This window comes from Adiantum capillus-veneris, chromosome 27 (assembly GCF_014529385.1).
Source record: "Adiantum capillus-veneris isolate H3 chromosome 27, ASM1452938v2, whole genome shotgun sequence".
Taxonomy (NCBI): Eukaryota; Viridiplantae; Streptophyta; class Polypodiopsida; order Polypodiales; family Pteridaceae; genus Adiantum; species Adiantum capillus-veneris.
This window is the reverse complement of record NC_140957.1, coordinates 104,420,637-104,443,408: the sequence shown is the minus strand read 5'-3', so window position 1 is coordinate 104,443,408 and position 22,772 is coordinate 104,420,637. Positions and strand designations below refer to the sequence as shown.

Below are 22,772 nucleotides of genomic sequence, written 5' to 3'. Positions count from 1 at the left end.
CAAAATGGTAAATACATTGAGGAGAACACACAATCCTTACAAAAAGGGGGAGCCCTCTAATTTGATCATTACCATCCAGAAAAAAAATTGGATCCAAAAAGAGTACACAATAATGTGATTCCGAAAGTAAAATCTCATTAGAAATAATTTCATTGCAGTTATTTTTCACTAGTGTCCTAGAATTCACATAGTCTATCGATGCTTCTTACATGTGATATCAAACTTTGTTTTTTTCATCTATTGTAGCTCTAGCACAAGCCTTGCAAATAAGTAAATAAATATTGAGCTATGTTACATGAAAATGGAGAAAAAATGTACTATGATCAAGTGCATGCTTCACAACCCCTTTTCCTTAAGAGACTTACGATTTATTTCCCACAATGCAATAAGAACCTCTTCAATAACTGCAATTTTTTCTAATTCTTGAACCTTATATTAAGCTCATATGCTATACTCATATTTTTGGGGTTATCCCCATCCCCCTCCCTTCCCTTGCACGGTTGAGAATATTTCTTTTTACTATTGGTGAGTATGCACTTTGGGGTTTAAGCAAGCTCCTATTTAGATAAAGAAAAAACAATAATTATACTAAAAAATCTTATTAAAGGTGGAATATATATATTAAAGTCAAGTATGGACATAAATACTCTAAAGGAAATATGTAAGATAGCACGTGCGAACAAAATAAGGAATTAATAATTAGGTACATTTACAAAAAAAAAAGTACTTACATAAAGGCTTTTTTAATTGAAAAAGCAAAACTTTTCATACATAAGGGCTAGTTTTTTAAAAAAAAACATACATAAGGGTACATATAATACTTGAAAATATACATGAAAATATACAGGTAAAAGATTGTTTCAATACCTCTTGTTTGCACATGCTATATATGGAAATTTGACATAGTGGACTCCTTGGGCATAGTTATACATTTGAAAATAGAATTTACATATGCTACATTAGCTCAAAAACTAAATCTTACTTTAGCTACACCTTCTAGGGCATACTTTGAAAACAATGCATTCTAAAATGCAATATTGTAATAGCAAATTCTCCCTAAGGTATTAGAGGCATGAAAAAGGCCCACCTATATACAAGAGCACTACCTAGTGTCATGCCTAATTTAAAGCTCTACCTAGTGTGACACCCATTATTGATGCAATATAGACATCATAATCCTTGTCATATTGTTTACAAAAGGACAGTTTGCACTACTTGAAATGCATAGCTTGGGAAAGTGCAATAATAGCCTTGTTATAGAAAACTAGAGAGAAACTTTAACAGAACTATCTTAGAATCTTATAGAAAATTGTAAATCATAAATTTTGGAGTATGTATATTGTTTTGATTAAATGAAGACATGCTGCTCAAGACTAGCTCAAAATTATTTATTGTGTAGGCACCATTTTGCCATAAAGTCTCCATATAACAAGCACTATAAGAAAAAAGAATAAATTTTACATTGTAGTAACAATCCCAAGAGACCCAAGAAATATAAAGCACAAGTGTTGAACTTAAAAGAATGGCATTCCAAACTTTGCTACTGGTCTATGAAGCCTTGGCTTTAAAATATTCATACAACAATAGCTCACAGGCCGATGGCTTGAATGTAGATACTCTAAAAGCTTATAGAAGAATAACATTTTTAATGTTTGAGTGTTATAATTGCTAAGTGTTGAGCTCAAAGATCTAGGTCAAAACAATTTGGCTTCCAGATCTTCATATAGGAAGAGCTCACAAACTAGAGGGGATAGTCTAAGAGTTCATAGAAAAAGAGTTCACAGACAGGATCCTTATAATAAGATTAGAAATCAAGGTGTAGTATTGAAGGTTTTGATTGCAACAAAAGTTTTCTAGCTAGGCATCTTCGCATTTGTAATCGTTAATGGTGTCATTAGCTACTTGTTTAGGGGTACTTTCAAACTTACCATTGTGGTGCTAAATTCTTTGCTATTCTACTATCAAATTCTTTCATACATGTGTTGTGTAGTGTAAATGCCATACTCAATTGGTTCTTGCACAACTATCCAATTTCAAATACCCACTCACAAGTATCAACCCCTTTTCTCAAGGTTTCCAAGGTCAAAAATATATGAGGATTGTGCTAAATTTGGTAGAATCGTTATCTAACATATCAATCTCAAAATTGAAGATTGTGTAGAGTTTTGCAGACGGTCTTTAAAAACTCTTCTTCCAAAATTATGGGACCAAAACGGTTAACAAAAACAAGAAACTTCCCAAAATATCGCTGAATTTAGAAATTCTTAAAATACCCTTTATCAGTTTTAATGCATTGCTCCAAATTTTGTGTCTTTTGAACAGTAGAGATCCATCCTCAAGTATCGTATTTATATAAATTTTCAACATTGAGCTCACAAATAGAGGCATTTGTGTCTACTCATAATAATCCATTTTAGCTTGAGAGCCCACAACTCCATCCAAAACCAAAGTTTTGTCATCTTCGGTTGAGGGATAACTCATCTTCCTATCAAGAGCTAGAAATTTTTAAGGTCTTTTTGGGAGTTTTTGGGAAAATACAAGGGGTATTATGAGAATGTTTGAAGTTTGAGGTGTATTTTGGGAATTTTCCCTTTGCAATAAGTCTTCAAACGTTAGAAAAAAATGTTTTTGTTGGTCTTACAATTTTGAAAAAAGAAATTTTCACTTCATGCATCGTTTGACAGCTCGCAATTCGTCCGTGCTCACGGAGATGGATTGTGAGCTCTTCCCCTACACAATCTTCATTTTTTAAGGGTATTTTGGTAACTTTTTTGATAGAAAATAGAAACAATCAAAGGAAATGTTAGACCCTCCTACACAATATTCAATATTTAAGGGTATTTTGGTAACTCTTCTGAGAGCAAATTGATAGTCGTGAAGATCCTTAGCAAGAGCTCGCAAATCGTCCGCGGTCCGCGCGCTGGATTGTGAGCTCTTGAACATGCAGCAACTACAATGGACGTTATAGATAGTTGTTGACAGGGTGTTGATGTTAGCAACCAAAGGCCCGAGATGTCGCAAAGTGTTCGTCGGATAGCTACTCCCGTTACACTTACAAATGGCGGAGGCCAAGTCTCCTGGTACACCTGATGGCGAGGTGGTGATAAACGGGGGAGCTACTGTCAAAAACACAAACCCCACCAGGGACTTGGATCTTGTGCTTTGAGGGCAGGACGCTTTTCACATCTACAGACGGCACTCTGTAGAGAATCATTGGTGTTTAGTTGATTTTAGCTGAGCGGCGGCATTGCAGGACCTCCTCACCATTAGTCGTGATCGATTTGGCTCAACCTCAACCTCAACCTCCTCTTAACCCCCATCCTCAAGAGATGCAATTCCCTATGCATGCCCATTACCTCACTGCTTATAGCGCCTGTAGAACATGATCGTACAAACCCCACCGTTCTTCAAGGAGCAAGCGTGTTCAAGAAGGGATCAAGAAGGCATCGCCTGCAAAAGAGTGCATGATTTATGGCTACTTCACAGTGACGGTGTAGAGGTGTGCACACACGTTGTGATGTCTTGTGTGTGTGTGTGTGTGTGTGTGTGTGTGTGTGTGTGTGTGTGTGTGTGTGTGTGTGGGCATGCATGCGCGTTCATGAAAACACATCATCCAGAATGTCCTAACAATCCTATACAAATATTCATCATGACTTTGCAGATCGCTGAATGTGATGAACGCTGAGGTCAAAAATACTAGGCATTGTTTAGCTCCAATGTCAATGCTTGGAGGACTAAAAAGGGTACGTTGTTGCACAGACACCTGATGCCCAGATGGGTGCCATGCAGATGACAATGTTCAACTCTTTGACTACAGTCATAGGTGCACAACCGCCATGGTTTCAAGCTTCAATTTTCACGTTTGCCTTGAGGTGTTTGCACAACAATTAGTGACCATCGCCAATTCTTTTTGAGATAGTAATTAACGGGCACAACTAAGAACAAGGTGTTGGATGACGTAGTGAAGGGATTGATGCAGAGAGTATTATTATTACCGCACCCTGTATTTCTAATGTAAGTCAAAGACCTTCATTAAATATGGCTGCACTTTGAGACAAAGAAGAGTACACAAGCCACCGTGATCATCCAAAATCAGCCCATATATGCATTGGCAAGGAAGGCCTCTAAGAGCGATGCCTTCCAAAGTCTTTGAGCCTGTTGGATGCTTGTTATACGTAGTCCATGTGCAATTTTTGCATTGGTTGATGCATTCGTGAGGTGCTTATTACAGATCTTCCAAGGTTGTGCTGGTGGGGAGCTACAAGATTTTAGTCTACATTCTCCTCACGGGGTGAGAGGATGTGGTAGTAGGGAGCGGCCTTCCTATTGTGGAGAATCACACTTGATCATCCACACCTCTTCAAACCTACCCTCATCATCATCATCATGTGTGGGATCCATGGACCATGTGGTTTTGTTATTTCTACAAGTGCTTTGTGCCCATAAAATCTTCTGCAACCTATTTTTCATTATTGACATGACTTATTGAGCTAAGTGTTCTCTTTGGTAGAGCCTAGGTTTGGTCAATTTTGTTTCTTGGTTCTCCACTCAAGTGGGGCTTTGAACGTTTCTTGGCCACAACATGAGAAGACTTGGGCAGCTCTAAGGTTTAAAGGAATCCATGTCTATGTCATAGCTGTGCACAAAATTTTAACTGAAAGTACTTATAGGAGAATGATATCTGGAGTGGATGATGGCAGAGCTATTGTGTGTCCCAAAATCAAAGTTGGCTAATTAAGTTTCAAGAGGAAATAATTGCACTGTTACAATGGGGGTAGAAAGTGGAGGAGTCCCATTTTAATAGCCTGGCATACTCGCAAGCATTTGTTAAAAAAGTTTTGGCTACTACTGCATTTGGCAAGGAATCCGATTGTGATTTTTGGATTTCCGTACCAAGAGATATCCTCCTTTTTGTGAATGTGTGGGAAATTGGCAGAGATGAAATCTTGTGGGAAGTAGCCCATGAGTTCAAGCCTGAGAGGTTCTTGGTTAGTGTTCATCCAATGACCTGGGGTCCTGGGGATCTTTGGAGGACAAAGCTATATTTGGTTGCTTATACCTTTTGAGAGAGGCCGTAGATGATGCCGAGGTAACCATTTACTTGTTACTATGATAAGCCTTGTCATTGCCAATCTTTTGCATTGTTTTCATTGGCATCCCTCTTATTTTAGCATCCCAGAAGATGAGGTCATGCGGATGTCTAATTCTTGGTCTAATTTCATGCTGACAAAGCCATATTATTTTTAGCAACCCCTGCCATCTGCTACAAAAACTTTAGTAGTCTTGTTTAACATGTATCTAATCTTCCAACAAAAGAAAATTGTTGAGGGAAAATAACTATTATATGCACGGTTAGCTTCAACAATAGATCACAAAACTCTGTTGCAAACTCGCCTAGAATAACCACTTCTTTGCAGTCTTGTCCACGTGCTCCACTCCTACCTTTGTGCACCATTATGCCCTCTAGTAGAGGGCCCACATCAATTGAATGACCCAACACGTAGCTGCCCATATTTTCCTACTCAATCACTGATATGTGCCTTCATCAACTTTCATACATGCTAAAAGTTACGAGTTCAAATATTAGTTCTCATACACTCTCACACAGATCGCGATCACATAATAAAATCTACCATATTCACCTTCTCTGGGCCTAGTCAGAAACTTCTCCCTATGACAAAGCTCTGGGAACTCCTCCTAATGCTTTTAATGTTGAACATTGTTTGAACCCCTCCACTATTGACCATTGTTCTCTTCTATGAATCCCATGTTATCGCCACGATGTTAGATGCCAAATGAGGCACATAGATGGCCTATAGAGAATTACTCCAAAGGAATTAATCAATTATTTCCCAATAAGCTTGCTCAAAGGCCTACAAAGGCCATATTCTTAAAATAAATGGGAAATACTCATAATAATCCATTTTAGCTTGAGAGCCCAGAACTCCATCCAAAACCATAGTTTTGTCATCTTCGGTTGAGGGATAACTCATCTTCCTATCAAGAGCTAGAAATTTTTAAGGTCTTTTTCAATTTAAAATACTCTTCTATATGTATATTATCTGTAAGTTCATAGGAGAAATTAACCCATTCTTGACACTCTCTCTCTCTCTCTCTCTCTCTCTCTCTCTCTCTCTCTCTCTCTCTCTCTCTCTCTCTCTCTCTCTCTCTCTCTATCTATATATATATATATACACACACACATCATGCAAGCTCCATTGGCTATCATTCTCTATTGGCTATCATTCTCCTCACATTGTTCATAGGTAGTACTCAATTTGCTTCCCCTCCCACTCAAGCATGCAATGGAAAAAGCTCTAAATGTTTGAAAAAAGCTATAAAATAAAAGCTCACAAATTTATTATCCTCCTCTTTAGTTCCCAAAATTTCCCCCCTCGCCCTCTGCTCGAACGCTTTTTTCCTCCTCTTCGGCTGGCAGAATGTGTCTCCTTTGCACTGCTTGATTTCCACAGCTATATCCCACCCCCAAGAGCTTATTCATTTCAAGTACCCACCCTCCCAATAGAGTCGAAATCCCGCTATATGCCCTTCTACTTGCCTTCTTATTCTGCTCCAATCTCCTCCTCGCTCCACATCCTTTGCATGCCACTCTTCTTTGCTCTCCTTTCCGAAAATTGAGAGAGATCATGAGCTTGAAGCTACGAGTGCTCTTCTCTGCTTCTTGCTCTCTTAAGGGAGGGGGGAGGGGGGGGGGGGGAGAGAGAGAGAGAGAGAGAGAGAGAGAAAATCTTCCTTTTCTATCCCTTGCAAGCTCTAGAGAGCTTCATGTCCCCTCCCAAGAGCGAGCTCTGCCTTTCCTCCTTCTCTGCTTTCACCTCCCCGTCATGAATCTCGCTTTCCACACCTCCTCCCAATGAATCTTCCCCGTTTCACCATAATAATTCCCTTCTTCCATGCTAACCCCCCTAAAATTAGACCCTCCCTAAGCAACAACGGCGAAGTCATTGCCAGGGCCTTGGGAAACGGAGTGCTGATGTGGTAGCTCGGCATTGCAGCACTGCCAAACTCGGTGGGATTAGCGCCAAATGAGGGCGCCATGGCTAGCTGATGACGTTTTGCTTCATGGCCAAGCGCATCCAAGGCCTGCAGCTCCCGTTATGACCTCATCTCCCCCCCCCGCCCCCCCTTGTACGCCTCTGCCCGCTGCTTGCGCCTGGTCTTTTATTTCCCCTCCCCTTTCACATTAAAAACCCTCTTTTTTTAAACATGTATTGGGTGGCCATTGAATGAATGCCTTTGGGTGGACGGCTCCCCCTTTGGTTTGCATTTTGGGGCCATTGCTCTCAATGGACACTACATTGGCCATATATATAGACCAAGGCATTACCTAGCACCACATTTGGCATATGTATCGGCCAAAGCATTGCCTAGCACACGGTCCTAACCAACTTCTCACTGGCATTCCCTACAATCAATGTGTCCCAAGAGACAATTTTTTGCATTGAAACCTCATCAAGAACTCTATGCTTTCGTAAGGGCACCATGCATATCCACCAAAGCATCGTCAATCACAACATCTGTCCCCAAAAAACCCCAAGCCCAAGCCTTATTGGACTTACATGCAATCAATGTACTACAAGAGACAACATTCACAATATTCTATGCTTCCGTAAGGGCGTCACATTTGACATACATATCCACCAGAGCATCGTCAATCACAACATCTATCGCCAAAAAACCCCAAGCCCAAGCCTTATTGGACTTGTATGCAATCAATGTACTACAAGAGATGACATTCACAATATTTGAGAGCTGACATCCTTGACTCATCCTTGACTGGAAGCTCCTCAAGTGAACCGCATGTCCACGAACATAGTATCAAGCACAATATTATTTGCTCTTTCATCAGTTTCCCACTGATCCGGTCATAAGTTAAGCATCTAACGCCTATTTCGAGCCCTATAAAACACATTTTTGTAGCCCGAGCCAGGACCTAGCAACCGATCTTTGTTAAACTTGATTTTGCTTCATTGGCACACATCCTGAGACACCACCAAAACTGACCCCGAAAAATTATTGTGATGCCCGCATCTTTCTTATTCGGACTCTGATTGACGAGTCGTAAAGACAAGCATGGAGAGCATGTCGAACACTACAAATTTGGCCTATAAACCCACATTTTGGCAGGATCACTACAATTCAACTTACAAGCAGTAGCTTCATTTCTTGGCCCCAAAACCCACAATTGGCATACATTCCATCATCCTAATGTCATGACAGCTTTTGGCATAAATCATAAGTTTGAAAAAAACTTGAAAATGCATGCAAATTCATGTCTTTCACCCCGTGATCGCAAAGCGGCACGACACTGGACCTTGAAGGAGATCTCTTCCTGAAGTCTTTGTTCTCAAAGCTCCATTGTCACATAGGTCTACACTTTTTTAATGGCTGTAGAGTGAGCTTGGGTGACTTTGGCTTCAACTTCTTTGTCTTTGTTTGTGGCAAGATTGACCATAGAGTAAAAACATGCCTCAAGCTTGCTAAGGCACACTTTGAGGTCGCGATTCTCTTCCATAAGCTAATCAACAACTCTTTGAAGCTCTCCGATCCGATCGCTTTTACTCGGCGCTACTACCATGGCTGCAAAACGTGGTCGCCTCCTCACAGTAACCTTTTGAGTATTCATGATGAGACACCAATGTAAAGCAGTGTGACCCCACTGTAAACCAGGCCTTAACAGAGCCATAGATTGGCGGTTTAGGTTCGTGAGGGTGTCTCGTGAGGCTCACACAAATTTTTCATAGCTTCGTACAGGGCCGTGAATTCAGGGCCAGGTAGCGCGAGATCCGTGAGTTCAAGGGCTAGGCTACAGGAGATCCAGTGCTTGCTAGAGATTTGATATGAGAGCATCAAAGGCCTGTTGTGTGTTGATGTTCTGACGTCGCCACTAGATTCAAGGGCTTGCCTCAAGATCGAGGCTATGGTAATAGGCCTAACGCCTCCCCACATGGCTACCTCTCACCCATGGGAGACTCATGCGTTAAGGGGTTGAGGTTGAGGAGGGAGAAACCCTACCGCAGAGAGAGAGAGAGAGAGAGAGAGAGGGAGAGGGTTGGGGGGGTGCCCAAGAGAGAGGTAGAGAGGGGAAAGGGAGAAAGAAAGTGGGAAGAGAGAGAGAGAGGGAAACTCTCTCCGTGGAGTCAAATAGAGAGAGGACCTCGTTGCAGAGCCGAGCATAGCAAGAAAAGAAGAAGAAGAAGAAGAGTATTTTAACGTCGTAGGAAACTATCCCAAGAGACCTTAAAGACCTATCCAACTATTCAAGAGGGAAATGGCATAACAAATTAACCACACTTGGGGTGATAGAAAGGTTATACCATTTTCCTCTTTACTTGGTGAGGCGAGGGTCCTTTTTCAACTCCTTGAGCTCACAAACGGCCACCTGGAATCAGCAAATTATATTTTTTAAAAACGTAACAAACAGCAACGTAAGCCAATAAAAGCAATGCATTGAAAAGCGAGCGCAGTGCAGATCCTCAGGACTAAATAACACCCATATTTAAGAGGGGGAGGCAATGGGATCAAAAGCGGAGAAGCTCACGCGTGAAAGCTGAGAAGATCGCAGCCCCAAAAATCAAATCAAAAACTAAACCTAGACACGCACTAAATCTGGACAGCCTGGGAAATGCATTTTATTTTATAATATAATGTTGTAAAAAGGATTGTGAGTACACAATGCATGTGCGGGTGAGGTGGTTAGCCTATGTGACCCTAAACTCAGACGGCCAGGTCTTGGGTTCAAATCGCCCCACAGCGCCTTGTTTTTCCCGCTGGCTTGTTTAATGCACCTCGCCGTTTTGCCGGTGCACCTTGTTTTTCCTGTTGGACAGGTTTAGTGCGCCTTAAGATTCCGTCCCGCAGCCCCGACCGTCGATCCCATTACTCCACTCCGCATTTAATATGGGTGTCACTTAGCCCCAAGGAGCGCAGATGAAGGGTTGCAGTGAAGGTAGCAGAGAGTGAGGAGGTTGAAAGGAGCAAGAGCAAGCAGCTCTGCAATCGAGGAAAACATTGTTGCTCTAAATTTTAAAAAAATCCACATGAAAAGCTACCAAGTGAATAAAATAAAAAAATCACTCTTCGTTGCTCAATTGCTCTCAGAAGCAGTTATATCTTCTCCACAAGCAGGTCGCAGGTTCCCCAGAAGCAGCTCGAAGTTTTTTTCGCAGCTAATTTGTCTCTGGCCACTCTTTGCGAGAGAGAGAGAGAGAGAGAGAGAGAGAGAGAGAGAGAGAGAGAGAGAGAGCTATGAGGCTAGTAGGCGATGATGGCTTTGCTCGCGCATGAGCTTTAATGGAACCATCAAACAAAGACAAAGCCACACGCATGAGCTTTAATGGAACTATCAAACGCAGACCCTACTACCTTCTCATCCTCTGATCTATGGTGTTGGAAGTGGCAACGCCCATCTAGCTGTACTGACACCTTATACCCGTGCACATGAAAGCAAAGACCCATGAAGAAAATCCTACCTTGTCGACATGACGAGAGCATTCTTCAGTAACATAGAGTCTATAGGCCAAGCTCCTCCCTATTCATTCCAACAGTACAAGGTCGACAATGTCACTATTTTCCCCATCGGCATATTGGAATCGGCCTTCGTTTGCAGTGAAGCCTCAATACCTAATTATAAGCCTACCTGCACCTTCTCTGCGTAGCGATTATAGCATCTTTCTGTGCAACAAGGCCCAGTGGCCAGCTGAATAGTATGTCCAGCTTCAACTACCTTACTCAACTCATTTCTACAGGTGCAACTAGTTATGGCCAGCATTATGCCGCTCGAAGTATAGCTCATGCACATTCAACAATCATGTTCCCTCGGCCATCCTTCAATGTTCATGGAAATGATATGCAGCAGGTCCCCATGCCTATAAATTTTCAAGATTCACACCAATTCTTTTCCGTGCAGTTTGCCCTTGCAACAGCAAGCCGGGCAAAACCGGATTAAAGAAGTACCGAAGACAATTCAAACCCTGGTTATAATATTTGCAGATCATCAAGCTAGAGGGTACTTCAGATGCTTGTTGACATGATGAGCAATCTTAAAGATTAGGTATTTCGTGCAATCAAACCATGGCAAAGGTCTGTTCTAGTGCTACTGAAACAGAAGATATCAGATTTTGATCAATGATCAATTGGCCTAATTTGGAGACGAATCACCAAAATGCATTGCTGATGCTATCAGGCTGTTGGCAGAGCAAACGGTAGAGGCTGAAGAAATGGAAAGAGTAAACGTCAAAGTGGATATGAGGGCACAAAAGCTTAGCAGGATCGATCACATTGAAGCTTATGCTGGTTATCCTCAGGTAATTAATTAGCCATCGCCTTCAGTGCTAGCTGCTTGCACTTTTAGCAGAGAGTGTGAGGGGATTAGTGGCAGATAGCTCAATGTCGAGGGAAAGGCATTGGGGAATATTACCACTAGTGCAAGTCATGGTCTCATGAGCCGTTGGCTTCAGCTGCACTTCTCGTCCAACTACTCCAGGGCAGCCAGTGAAAATCTATTCACATCTTCTCAAAGGTCTATTGTGCAGTAGGCGATCACGGTATAAACTCCATATAGCAGCTATAGTATGCCGAACGGGCCGAGTGCAATTATTGCCAACAACGAGTTAACATTCCATAGCGCAGGGCATGTTGTTGTTAATATATTGTCTGAGTGCGAAACCAATTTCAGCGTCAAGAAGACAGAGTTTGTTTATTGTTGAATGCATTTTGCAACCTCAAGATTCAAAAATTATTTTATTTAGTTTTACACTGAATATATCATATATGTTGGGTGCCAAGCGCCCACTTGTGCAAATATGTTCCTCATGATGATGCATCTTATCTCGATTTTCTTGTAGAGATGAGTCAGCTTTCTTTCCATCTCTTATTGGCTTAGCATATAAGATCCATGACATCGGTAAAATTTTGAGGAGGGTTGTCTGGACAGAGAGGCTGGTTGGGGTTCTGCGGATTGGAGGGCCGCTAGGGCTTGAGAAGGAGAGTTGGCCGCATGGAGTGGTGGCGGCAACATTGATTGAACTGAACATATGGAATCTAGTTGTATGCAAAATAGGACTAGATTTCTCGCAAGCTTCATGTCACCGCCTCAATTGCATCATTAGCAAAACTACTAATACCTTTGTCATTAGCAGTGGCTTCTGCATCTTTTAGAGGGATCGCACCTTGACAGGCTTCAAGTTGCATCCTTTGACTAGAGATATTAGTTTCTAATGGATGGCTATTATGCCCCCTGCACGTGAAAAGTGGTTATTGGAGGCCCAAAATCGATGGATCTTTAGAGTTGTTTTTTGCTCATTACTGCTCAAAGAACGGGACTCACGGATGTTCAAAAGCAAACTCTCAATGCAAAAAACAAATCTATTGCTCTTGAAAGTGAAATCGTTGTCAAATGCATCAATAGATCTTTTACAGTATCTGGTGACAAGCTTGAATAAACCCTCCCTATGGCCACAAAAACACACTCATTTCACCGTCACCTTTTGGGCAGTGTTGAAGAGAATTGCTACTTGATTGAGATCCTGATTAAAACCCCTTGGAAATAACATACGTCAAATGGACTGACAAATTCGGCTTCGTGTTGCCTTGAACTGCAGGTTGATGTGTTGACCCGGGGGATTCACTATTAGTAATGGGGGGGGATGTCACCTACGTGCATCAAAAGTAGAGAAACCCCCCTATGTACGGTATCTTACATGCTAACCTACCCCCCTACATACGGACAAGATACGGACATTCTCGCAATGACCCATCCCCCCTCATACGGATTTCGTACAAAATGCCATGACCTGCTATTTTATGTATGTTAATAACATAACAATTTTAGAAGCACATGCTTTTGCAAAAATACATGTTGACGTTCAAATGAATAGAAGTGTAGATTGTAGTGTGTTTTCATTTTCAAGAGATGTTAAGAGAACAAACCATGAAAAGCAACAAATATAATGAATACTAAATTATAACAAACCAATCAATTCAATGTAATTTGTCAAAAGACGATGTCAAAAGACGGACATAATTTCCCTTGTAAACTGATACAAATCTCAGTCTCAAAACAAATGATACTAGCCACCTACTTAGTAGGCTTCCCACATGGGATTTTAGGCACACATATAAAATGGATTGTTCTCTAAATAAAAAAAAATGGTACGATCATAAACAACCATGGAGAACTTCACTTATTAAATCAAAACACATTACAAAAGGTATAAGCTTATAATTTTTTCTCTAAATGTATCTCTTTCTTATTAAAAACTCTCTCTCTCTCTCTCTCTCTCTCTCTCTCTCTCTCTCACACACACACACACACACACACACACACATATCATGTACCAAACTCAAACATTTCTATTCATTCTAACTTTTGCAAACAATGTGTAATAGAGTATTAGAACTATAAAATAAAGGCAAACTTAAAAGTCTTCTCGTTTTTAAGTCAAAATTTGAAGCTTTTGCTAAAAGCAATTCTGGTTCACTTTAATGCAAGCTTGCAATCAAGCTGGGTTATTAAAATTCAAAGGATAAAAACCAAAACTCTTGAAGAGAAAATTGAATAAACGATCCAAATAACTTTTTTTTACAAAAGAACTAAAGTCTAGAGACCAATAGCAAGAAAAGAGCACAACAAAAGCGACTTTATATGAAAAGAACCACTAACCAATAAATCGCAAAACCGATTATTGGGTAGAAGATCGTGCCAAGCTCTCTTGGGCTCATCATTTTCCTCCTCTTCGTGAGAGCCAAGGGACTGTCAAATACAAGTAGCACTAATGTGATCAATAGAAACAAGTAACCAAGCCTCTTTCTTTGTGATAGCAACATTTTAGCAACACACCTTCGTTTAAGACTCGGTCCAAGAAAAAAAGATTTCATATCAAGCTGTAGTAACAAACTTTAATCTACATACTTCTACAAAATTTGAAGTATAACTAGATATGTTGTAACAACCAAGTAACCCAAAGATGATAGAACTGTTGATGAGACTAGCTACCAACACTCGTCTGCTCGTCTCTTCATTCATCAAGCCTCCCATCCCACATTGCCCAACCATCACCACCCAGTAGCCATCCACAATGCTTGGAGTTGTCGGTAGATTCTGCTATTGCTTGCAGCAACTGTAAAGAGGCCAACTGTTGGGGTTAAAGCCTATGTGCCTTGACCGGTCACCCAGGTCATGGGCGCCCGCCCACTGTTACCCTATACTTATAGTGAGTATACTGTATAGGGGGAGCTGCCACTTCACAGACTCCCCACCTATATCGTGTGTGTGTCTCCTTCTCTCTCTCACTCTCCGTCTGTGGTGCTCCCCGATCCCCTTCAATTGGTATAGAGCAACAAGTGTGAGAGCGTAGATGGACGGCTTCGCGATGAACTCGTCGGCTATGGCGGAGAGGTCACAGATCTGAGCAAATAAATAGAGGAGGCTTGTGGACAACCATACAAAGGCTTGCAAGAGAGCTCTCAGGAGCTTCCTAGTGCTCACAGATCAGTCCACAGTTCCTCTACAGATCAGCCCACTGTGTACAGCATTTTCCCTCTTCTCAGCAAGCTTTGCAACGGCTACATCAGCGACAGATTGGAGCTTGGGGCTTCCATAGACATGGAAGCATTGTGAGATTGACGCATTCAGCTCACGCATCAAGGTGGGAAATGAGTTTGAGCTCAAAGAAGCACAGAAGAAAGTCGTTCAGTTTTTGGCAGTTTGACAGCAGTCTACTGTTTTTCTCATAACTTGAGCTACAAAGTTCCAATTCCAAAACGTTTTGGTTCAAAATGGAGCTGGCTTCAAGCTCTACGACTTTGTAGAAGGAATCATTTTCTGATTCAGAGTACAGGTGGGTCTGAAATTAAAAACACAGAGACTATGTTTCAGGACAATTTTGGGCTCTGTTGTTTTCTTTGTTGCAGACAGCTTACCCGTGCACACTGCAGGTAGTAGGCACATATGAGGTGGATTGGTTTGATTTGTTCGATTGTGAGTATTTGCAGGTGTTACAAAATTGGGTTTGACTCCAAGGTACAGGTTGAGTCTAGTACTCCCACAGGTGTTGCCAGTTGCAGTTGAGTGGTTCTTCTGTAGTGTTGTGGCTTGCATACATGGTCTTTGAGTGGGTGATGCTCTATGTAAGCTTATGTGGTGAGCAGTAGATCTTGTGAGCAAGTGCAGAGGTTGGTTGCGGATGATATGTATAGTCACATGTGGTACTCTTTGTGAGCATTTGCTGGACACAGGTTTGCAGAGCTTATGCATGTATGTTGAGTGTAGTTTGATACGCATTGATTGCTCATTGTATTGAGCTTGCAGGACAATGGTTATTTTGTGTTGATAGCCATTGTGCCTTGAAACTCTGGCAAAATTTTCTCAGGAGTTTTATGCGCATAAGTTGATGCGATCCAGGTTGTGATTGCGATTGCACTCAGTGATTACGTGTGCTGTTCTCTGCAGGTGGGAGCTTAGCGTGTGTATGCATCGATACCGCACAGTGTGGGCTTGGTGATTAGCTCACAGATGTATGCTCTATGACGGTGTGTGTGTGTGTAGGTGATCTTCAGACCGAACAAGTCATAACTTCTTGGAGAAGTTTTGGGCTGATTCTTGATGCACTACAGTTGGTAGTGTGGGGCTGAATTACGGATTGTTTTTGGCCATGCAAGAGGGCTGAAAATTTTATAATTTTGGGGTGAATTTCAAGGCTGATTCGGTGAAGATTATGCACATGGTTATGGTCGTCATGAATGCGTCTTGTAAGTAGTGCGTTTGATTACAGTGTGATACATTGCAGGAGCTCTATTTTGGAGTATGTCTCACAGGTTTTACATTGTGTTTCTAGCCATATTTGTAGACAGTTTCCAGGTGTTTTTGGTGAGGTGGTTTTGCTATCTAGCTTACTACTTGTGCTCATGGCAGAGATAGGTGATCGATCAGATTGTGACCTCTCACATATGCGCGTGTTTGATGGGTTAGACTTTGCGGCATGGAGAGATTGTATGCTTGATGCACTGACACAGCGAGGGTTGCATCGACCATTGAGTGGTGATGTAGGTAGACCTTCAAACATATCTGACGATCAATGGTAGGAGCTAGAGGAGATGGCACTATCTAGGCTCTCTTTGCACCTTGCGGAATATGTATATGCTCTTGTTATGTATGAAACTACTTCGAGATCACTTTGGCGTAGATTACATGATATGTATGATAGATCTGAGTCATCAAGGACTCGTGTGAGACATGTACATTCACAAGTATGCCGACAGGTGACATGTTGGTATTGTGGTCATTCTGGACACGTTAGACGGCGTTGTTTTCGTCGTATGTGACATCATAGAAGACATGGCAGTCTCAGAGATGTATGTAGTGATGCCATCGACTCAGTTGCTTTGACAGTTGAGGCAGATGTAGTGTCAGAGTATACTAGTGATGGGGATGTCACTTTTACCTCGAGCTATGCACGAGATGCTATACATGTGGATAGTGCACTCCCTTCGCAGTGGTTGCTAGACGCAGATGCTATGTTTCATGTCACGTCGCATCGTGAATGGTTTTGTAGCTATTCTAGCAGGATGCTTGACAGTGTACGTTTGACCGATGGATCGGTGCATGCGATAGCAGGTGCAAGAGATGTGAGACTGTCATTACCGAGTGGTGCATCTTACTTCTTACGACATGTGTGCTATGTACCAGATTTTACAGTGAGTTTGATCTCGATTGGTCAGCTTAGAGATTGTGGATGTCAGATTTCGCTTTGAGAGCAAGATTTTGTGATGCATTTGCGTTCGCTAGTGATTGCGAGAGGTGCCAGGAGTGGTCCAGACTACCCATTGCATGTGGATCATGGGAGAGACAGTGTTGTCTCTTGGATCATGCAGCCACGTAGACAGCGAGAGAGCAGGCGAGTCTCTTTTGCTTGTGGGTTGTAGGATGCTTTGCATGGAGTGCAGAGAAGTGACATTGTTGTGCAGGTTGCGTCTATGGATGCACAGGTAGAGCGGGACATCTCTAGTGAGTCACAGCAGGATGAGTCATCAGAGGTGATGATAGAGATGACTCACATGGATGCTGAGATGTCGGCTATTGTGGAGTCATTTCTTGATATGCTTATGCCAGAGCTTGATGCAGATTCAAGATAGATGGATACTCTTGGTACACATGTGATATGCGGTGGGCACGAGGAGTCACTCCAAAGCTCGGAGTCAGAGTGCCATGGTCTCTATGATAGGGTACAGGATTGCCATGAGTTGAGTTCTGAGTTGGAGGTGGCCGAGGTTGCTAGGGTTGCATCAACGTTCGGTGTCCTCATGTACGAGATGCTAATCTCGAGGCCCAACATAGCAGCTACAGTGGGAGAATTTGCAGCAGGGTTGATTAGTTGTTCAATGATTCATCTCGGCATAGAGCATAGGGGAGGTTTGCAGGTATTGGACCGATACTTGCAGGAGTGCATGAGCTCTTGTAGACTCTTTGCAGAGCTTGGAGCTAGCTCTGTGTGGCTTCCGCAGTAGGATGTTTGTCTATCACTAGAGCCAGATGCACTAGCTCATCGAGAGTCAATGGGCATAGGTTGAGAGAATCTCTCACCTTCTATTAGTTGTACACTAGTAGATCTTGCTTAAAGGCACATTGGCCTTTAAGTGGGAGGTTGTTGGGGTTAAGGCCTATGTGCCTTGACCGGTCGCCCAAGTCATGGGCGCCCGCCCACTGCTACCCTATACTTATAGTGAGTATACTATATAGGGGGAGCTACCACTTCACAGTCTCCCCACCTACATCGTGTGTGTGTCTCCTTCTCTCTCTCACTCTCCGTCTATGGTGCTCCCCGATCCCCTTCAACAACATCATCCCCATAGCCTACTTTGGAGAGGATGTGCCTAATTAGAAATCTCTCTCTCTCTCTCTCTCTCTCTCTCTCTCTCTCTCTCTCTCTCTCTCTCTCTCTCTCTCTCTTTGAAGAAAAATTGTTGTTATCGAGCCTATCTCCATAACATCAGATTTGAATCCCCTTCTTGCAGAGTACATACAAATTTAACTAGCTATAAAACTAATGTATCAATATAGTTACTAGCCATAATAACATTGGAGGACAGTAAGAAACCCTTTCAATTGACATCAAATTGCACAAACAATTTCCTATGTCCATCGCGCATTGTCTACATGTGTGTTTTTTCCTGAATAGCAGGTGGAAATCTATGATTGCCTTTTCCTCTTACTTGTAGAACATGTACTTGCATTTCAGGTAATGCCTCCATAAAATGAGTGAGAGAACCACCCTCTTCCATGCAACCGTAGGAAGAATGATCCTGGCTTTTTATAAAATCATTCTCATATCTCTTACCTTATTTATTTACTAGAACTCCCGTAGGTCTGATGAATAACACTCCTTTCTTGAACAAAAGCATCAAGAGCAGTAGGCATCCAGGGGACTTTCGCCCTAATCTCAATGTTGTTATAACTTTTCTCGCCGCCATGGTCAAAAGCATCATCAACTTCGTTTGGTTTTGTCTGGAGCTTCAACTTGTGCACAAAAATCTATCTTGGACATTCCAAAACTCGAGTAAAGAATGTCCCTCATGTTATGAAAAACTCCTTGATCATAAGGATTTGCCTTCTTGTCGTAGTGATAGAGAAAGTTTTCATAAGTAGTTCGTCCAATGCATTGTCCAGCCCATCAGCAATGATGGTCAAAGTGACCCACACATATATTGTAGATAGAGAAATGTGAGCAACAGGGAGGCCTGTATAGCATGCAGGTGTCACAACACTTGATTTTCATCGCCATCCCATTCACAATCGCATCCTTTGTTCGCGGAAGCCTTTGCCTTGGTGTTTGCCCGCCACTCCACTCGGATGATGAGTAGCATTCTTCCTCTGGTTCATGCGGATATTTATTACGTGGAATTATATCAGGGTCCCTACCGGATGTCAGGAAGAGAAAAACTAAGACACCATATGTAAAAGCTAAAGTAACCACCAGGATTGATATACCACCAAAGTGTGAAAAATCTTTCACAAGGTGCCTTCCAACAAAAATACCAAACACCAATATAGGGACTAGGATGAGAACCAAAGTCAATAGCAACAATGCAACATCAGGCCCAAAAATCAGCCTTCCGCCAAATAGGAACCTATTGCTACCCTTCCAAGTCTAATAGACATGCTTAATATCAATTGAAGTTTTGGCAGCGTTGGGTAGCCTTTGAACATCTGTTGTGATCTTGTTTGCATATCCATTCTGCAAACATCAAGCAGAACCTTGTCCTGCTAACTCTCCAAAGTGGGAATTTTTGCACGAAGAGGCCATGTCCCGGGCATCAGGCCCTATCCAACAGCTACATGCATTCATCTTAACGAGATTCCCTTCGAACAACGCTCGAAAACTTCATTAAGAAGTCAAACATGCAAGCGATAACTAAACTGGAACTATGTGGGGTATGTGTGAGCACCGATACAATGGGTGCCTAATACGAGAGAGAGAGAGAGAGAGAGAGAGAGAGAGAGAGAGAGAGAGAGAGAGAGAGAGAGAGAGAGAGACCTTTAAGTAAACCTAAAAAAATTTAGACTTACCCAAATCTTGAAGCAAGCATCTATCGTGACCGGAACAATAGCAAAAAATAAGTCGATTGATGCTTTGTCTACTTCAAAACCGTAGTGCTCTAACACAATTTCCACAAGTGTCTCCCAGCCAGACTCAGAGTGATACCTGGAAATGCCAAAACACCATCAGCTTGGACAAAAAGAATGATGCTCATGAGTACTCAGAATCTTCTAGTCCACTTTTCATCTAAGAATGCAGAATAAGAAGCTGATACCTAATTCATATACCTTGGATAATACCACAAAAGGGGCAGAAATTGTGGAATATGAAAGATGAGATTTCTATGTTACACAATTCATACACTGGTCAATGTTGCACAGGAAAAGGATATATTTCTACAACCTAGAATCCATAATCTGCTATGAGCACATGTAGAGGCTACCAACAGGTCCTTCGTCCTCTTCTTCTTAGTCACAACAATCTAATAGAAACTACAGTCTAGGATAGTGAAACATGGCAACCATTAACATGCACACAAAAAAAAATCAGTGAGAAAAAGTACCCTAAAAAAATATCCGACAGTAGAATAATTATGAAGGCTTTTCCAATATCGAAAACATTTGTAAATAGTCCTAGTTACAAGTTCTAGTTGATCATAGCTTGCCACAATGTGTAGTAGATAGCTGAATGCAAGGTAGTATGGGCTTCATAACTACTAAATATGACAACGTCCATGCAATTTTTGGCTCTGTTTTAAAGGTGAATGATATCGAGCAGAACGCCACCCATACTAATGCCCATGAGTGTCACATAATAGTAGTTCGCAAGATGCACGTTTGGATTATTGATGAGCGGACTGAATATAGTGCCTTCCGCCACCACAGGGACGTCGATCTCAAGATGCCCATTATCATGTGTAGTTAGGAAGCATGATACATAACGCGGGTTAGTCATCAAGGAGGCAAGAAGACATAATTGCTGACCGAAGCAACTTACAACAGAGAGAGAGAGAGAGAGAGAGAGAGAGAGAGAAGGTAATAGTGATCAAAGGACATAGAAAATAACTTACATTTGCGTGTTTTGTGTATAGTAGGAAGGACATATATTCAAAACACTGCACGTTCCAATTACACAAGCGTGACTCCAGCTCGACGACATTGCATGGTTCGTTATCGTCATCCAATTTCCCATACGCATGTGTTTGCTTGGTGCAACACATAAACGCTACGGGGCAGGGCACGACTTCCGTTTCTTATAATTTTTTGGAGAGACCACAATGCCAACTCTCCACCATACTTTTGTATGGCACCTCTGTATGACGTGCACTGTATACTTTGCACTTTCAATCCGTGACGTTTCATTGCAAGATGTTATGTTTAGCTATTCACATTGCTTTTCTGTAGCTTCACTCAAATATCATCCTATAGATTGGACAATCAAAAAGCAACACTACAACATTGCAGGTCAATAAAGCACCTCTTTTATTGTTGCAGTTCATTCATGCTTTATCTATTTGCTTCTTTTAGAAATTTCCGCATTACTTCCCTTGCTTCGGTTTATTTGGATCTCGTTTTCAGAAGTATATACTTGATGTCGATCAACTTTTGCACATATTAGTTACACACACAAATCTTTGCATATAGTTGCTAGACAATGCATGTGATGTATTACAATAGTGAATACACTAGTGAATGCATGTGGTGTATCACAGTAGTGAATTCACCTTGAGCATCTTTACTTTAGCTCTAAATAATTGATACCATACTAGCTGTCTAAATAATTGATCACATACTATATATGTCTTCGTTTCTCCCATACTAGGTGTCAATATGAAGTTCACAATAAGCTAGGGAGCAAACTACAACCAACTTGAAACTAGCTTATCGTCCATATGCTAGGTTGTGGTTTGAAATTACTGCATTGTATAAAGATTGGAGCATGCAATGTAACATCTTTACTCACAATCTAGAAGTATGTCCTTCTTGCACAATGGCATACCTCACATATATAGCGATAAACGAGATCGACGGACAAATAAAATAGACACTTCTACTGCCCTCACTTATGTATTATTGTTGGGTGCTTTGCCATCGGAGCGGCAACAACAAGACTTAAAACCATTGCATCTACAGTCCATTACCACTTCAAGATACCAACCATGAATCAACAGTATCCCCTCTTTATTCATGAGACCGATGAGCAATATTTGGATATAAAAGAGGCACATATTATAATTATAGACGAGCTGTCGATGTTAAGCCAAATGACTTTTGACCTTATCGTAAGAAAAAATTTCAACGTAACAAGCAGTACATTGGCAGATCCCTTCAACAACAAATGTGTTCTCTTGCTTTGGGATCTTGCAGTTTGTAGTCACACACGGGAGCTTTATAACACATGCCATATCACAAGTTCGGTCCACTAGCTACATGCAACTTTGTACAAGATGTCATGCTAGACCCTAAGTTCAATAAGCTGGATCCGATCTCAATTGGCGTGCGCTGCATGATTATTCTATAGATGTTATATAGCAAGGCCCACCAAGCAAGACTAGTTTTATTGGCACGCGGGCACACACGCCAGAGAAGAAGAGTATGTTAACATCTATCCCAAGAGACCTTAAAGATCCATCCGACGAGGAGAGTTGATCTCAAGACCTCTTATGCAAGAGGGAAATGGCATAACCAATCTACCACAGAAGGAGAGAGAGAATTGTGACGAGAGGGAGAAACCCTCTTGGTTGCCGAGTAGAGGGAATAGAGGTTTCCTTCTGTGCAGGATTGGTCCAGGGGCGAGTAGGGTTGCATTGAATAGAGAGAGAGAATAGTGAGAGAATCTGCAAGGCCGAGTAGGAACTCTCTGCAAATTGATCGAGAGAAGGAAAAATATACAGAGTTGCAGTCCGAGCTGTGGCAAAAATCGAGAGGAGAGAGAGCGAGAGAGAGAGAGAGAGAGAGAGAGAGAGAGAGAGAGAGAGAGAGAGAGAGAGAGAGAGAGAGAGAGAGAGAGAGAGAGAGAGAGAGAGAGAGAGAGAAAACCATGCTGGTTTCAGGAATTTTCTTTCCCTTCGTTTATTGTGGTCAATATTGATATTTTTTAACCCATTTGGGGGATTTCCCATAGTCAAGGTGAAAGAGAAGTCGAGGAGGTTTTCTTTGACAAAGTAGGAACAATCCCGAGAGAACTTAAAGATCTAGCCAATGAGTCTTGAACCTG

At 41.8% G+C, this 22,772-nt stretch overlaps 1 pseudogene; it reads right to left on the bottom strand.

Moving 5' to 3' along the window:
- Positions 1-18,503: 18,503 nt before the first annotated feature.
- On the bottom strand, positions 18,504-19,802 carry LOC147422485 (putative protein S-acyltransferase 7 pseudogene; annotated as a pseudogene).
- Between the last annotated feature and the right edge of the window lie 2,970 nt (positions 19,803-22,772).